A 4,202-nucleotide genomic window follows, 5' to 3' on the forward strand; every position below is an offset into this window, starting at 1 on the left:
GAACTCAAAAGAAGATATTTTGTATACAATCACCTGTATTGGTTTTGTGTTCATAAAATAGAAGTGAACGGGTACCGGCGTTGTTCGTTAGAACAGAATTTTCATTTTTGTGTTAACAATCCCTTTAATATGTAATCAACAGTTACTGAATATAGAAATATCTTTACAAACTAAAAAGATTTATGTGCTTTCTGTTTGAAAAAGACAAGTAAAGTGAACACGCTGCATGCTGCTTTTATTTATTTATTTGGATCCCCATAAGCCACTACCTTAGGGCTCAGTCTTAGGGCCTCTGCTCTTCGCATTATACATGCTACCTCTAGGAGATATAATAAAGCGACACTGAGTTAGCTTTCACTGTTATGCTGATGATACTCAACTTTATATTTCCTTGAAGCCTCATGAAACACAGCAGTTCTATCGAATAATGGTCGATATAAAAAACTGGATGAGTAACAACTTTTTATTACTGAACTCGGACAAAACAGAAGTGTTACTTATTGAACCGAAAACTGCTATAAGTAACAACCAAGAATACTGTTTAACTATAGACGTATGTTCCATAAAACCCTCTTCGTCAGCAAAGAATCTTGGCGTTCTATTCGATAGTAATCTATCATTTGAGAGCCACATCGCCAACACCTGTAAAATTGCGTTTTTCCATCTTAAGAATATATCTAAACTACGTCATATGCTGTCAATGTCAGATGCAGAGAAGTTAATTCATGCATTCATGACATCAAGACTAGACTACTGTAATGCACTGTTAGGTGGTTGCCCTGCAGGCTTATTACAAAAACTCCAACTGGTCCAAAACGCGGCAGCTCGTTCTTACACATACAAAAAAGTATGAACATATTAGCCCGGTTCTGTCAACCTTGCACTGGTTACCTATAAAGCATCACGTTAACTTTAAAATCTTGCTTATTACCTATAAATCCCTACATGGTTTAGCTCCTCAATACTTGAATGAACTCCTTTTGTATTACAGTCCTTCATGTGCATTACGCTCTCAGGCGTCCTGTCAGTTGGTAATACCTAGAATTTCAAAATCAAGTGTAGGTGGTACATCCTTTTCCTATCTAGCACCTAAACTTTGGAATAGTCTTCCCTGCACTGTCCGGGAGGCAGACACACTCTGTCAGTTTAAATCTAGACTAAAGACGCATCTTTTTAATCTTGTATACACTACTCTTCCATAATATAAATCCTCTGAGGGTTTAGGCTGCATTAGTTAGATCAACCGGAACCAAAAACACAACTGATGTACTTGTTGCATCAAAGAGTTCAGAACAGTACTCTACTCTCAGCCTGTCTTGTCTCATTGTTCCAAGGTTACCACAGCGAGCAGGATGCAGTTCATGGCCTGACCTGATGGTAGAGCGGAGAATGGGAAGCGGCGACCTGACAAGAGCTGAGATGATAGAGCTGGATAAAGAAGGACGCGGTCACCTGACACATCTTCACCACAAAATGTCAAATGCTATTAGATTATGAATGATAATCTTAAACTATAATTTACCTTATTAGTAAGTTTATTTATTTTATTTAGCCTTGTTGTGCAAGCTCTCTGGAGCTTGTGCAGAGGCAGCAGCTTTTGCCAGAGGGGAACTGGAATCCCCTGGTTGGGCCTGGGTTCTACTGAGGTTTTTTTTCTCGATTAGAGTTTTGGGTTCCTCGCCACCGTTTGCATACTGTTTTTTGCACTATTTGCCTGGCCGGGGGGGCTGCTTTAGAATTTTAAAGTTTTACTTAATTAATGTGTACTTAAAAAAATCTGTTATATTTTACCTGTGCTTCTCTCTCCTTTATCTTAAATGTGTGCTCTCACTGAGCCTGTGTGTGTGTGTTTGTGTGCGCGTACTTGTCTGTGTACGTGTGTGTGTGTCGTGCGTGTCCGTGTGTGTGTGTCTATGTCTATGTGTGTTAGTACGTGTGCATATTGTGTGTGTGGAGTGTTTTGTATGTAGGTATCTCTGTCTTCTGTGTTTTCAACTTTTTCTTGTTTTTGCAGGTACAACTTTAATTGTTTTGCTTATAGTCAATATGTCTTATGTACAGCTGCTTTGTAACAATGAAAATTGTAAAAAGCGCTATATAAATAAAGTTGAGTTGAGAGTTGAGTTGAGTTGAGTTGAGTTTGCATACTGTTTTTGCCTGACCGGGGGGGCTGCTTTAGAATTTTAAAGTTTTACTTAATTAATATTGCATATAGGAATTTATTATCTGTTATATTTGACCTGTGCTTCTCTCTCCTTTATCCTAAATGTGTGCTCTCACTGAGCGTGTGTGTGTGTGCGTACTTGTCTGTGTACGTACGTGTGTGTGTGTGTGTGTGTTGTGTGTGTGTGCGTGCGCATCCGTGTGTGTGTGTGTCTCTGTGTCTGTGTGTGTTGGTGCGTGTGCGTGTTGTGTGTGTGGAGTGTTTTGTGTGTGGGTGTGTCTGTCTTCTGTGTTTCAACCTTTTCTTGTTTTTGCAGGTACAACTTTGATTGTTTTGCTTGTAGTCAATGTGTCTCATGTGCAGCTGCTTTGTAACAATGAAAATTGTAAAAGCGCTATATAAATAAAGTTGAGTTGAGTTGAGTTGAGTTGAGTTGAGTACTCTTCCTGGGGTCCCAACAAGTATAAAATAATAAAGTCAATAAAAGATACAAAATTTAAAAACTAACCATTTGTAATACATTGTGTCATTAAATATTCCTTTAAAGATTTTTTTTACCTTTAAAAAAATTTAATATCTGATGGTAAATCTGATGGTGCCCTTATATTTTTACCTATAGCCTATTTCATGGCAGGTACATCCATGCTAACTCTTCACACAAATATTATTGTTTCTGTGACTACTGTACCCAGTTTGTGTGTGCTGTGTATTTTTGTTTATGCGAGTATTTTGATGTTAGCCTAGCATCATGCTAATACTTGCGAGTGTCTGTGCGCTTTGCGTGAGAATAGCTATTTCAGTTACAAATCAGTAATTTGGGAAGTTTTATTTCAATTAGGATGCAGTATATTTAGGCTTTCTCTTGCATTTCAAGCAACTTCCAGCATTTCTTTTTCTGTCTCACTTTTTCTCAGCTATTATCTGTATATCTCTCCTACAACGGCTCTGACAATAATCTTCTGAAATTCAAGTTCTAATTTTCTTTGCTACAGCCACTGAAAGACAAACTCTACATGTGTATATTTTTTCCTGGTTTGAAATAATTAAGCTGTGCATTGCTAGGGTTTGTGTGGGCACCGTGAGCTGCTTAAGGCCTGTTCTGTGGCTATCATGACCACCTTTGTGAACGTCAGGCCTGTTTGCGGTGGTTTAGACACAAGCTCCCTGCCAAAATCTGTTCTTTCTCTCTTTTTCTTTCTCATTGTACTTGCCAGACGATAAAATTATATCCATACTCTCTGCGTAATGCTAATAGCCGGAGCAGCTCATGATCAAGCTTATTTTCATGGTCGTACATGTTTATCTTTTCTTGATCTTCTCATGTCACTGTTCCACCTGAAACAATCAGGAGCTTTATTTAGTGGTTGCTGAACATTCAGGAAGATTGTGTCATACCGTTTCCTCAACTTTTCCACCGTCCTCTGCCGTTTCAGTATCTCTGTGTGTGGCTCTGTGACTCCGCAATGTGGATATGGAATTCTGCCTGTAGACACTGCCAAACCTTAACAAAATGTGTGCACGTGTTTTTATATGTGTGCGTTTTACAAACCAACATCAGAAAGTGTTTACTCCTGCAACGTGATAAGTGTCCTCTCTGTTTCAGTGTCTCAGCTGGAGATATTCTCAGTCTTAAAGAAAACACAAATGTGTTCATGTGTTTGAGCTCTCATTAGGTGTTAAGCCACTGAAAGACAAACTCTACATGTGTATATTTTTTCCTGGTTTGAAATAATTAAGCTGTGCATTGCTAGGGTTTGTGTGGGCATTGGTGAATATTGTGGGATGTTAATGAGTTGCTGACACGCACTAGTGCACTGCTTCCTGTTTCCTGCATCGCTGCCGGCAGCTTGTTTGTATCAGTGCGCTTACCACTTCGCTCTAATATTAGTGTATTTTATTATCGTTAATTATTATTGTCGTTGCTAACTTATCCTGATATCTCAATAACCCTGTTCCTGTTATTTACTTGGAAGAGTCTAAACCAAAAGTGATAGTTAACTTAACGCCGTTAGCATAGCAATAGCGTGTTAGCTTGCTT

This window comes from Triplophysa rosa, linkage group LG18, assembly GCF_024868665.1.
Source record: "Triplophysa rosa linkage group LG18, Trosa_1v2, whole genome shotgun sequence".
NCBI lineage: Eukaryota > Metazoa > Chordata > Actinopteri > Cypriniformes > Nemacheilidae > Triplophysa > Triplophysa rosa.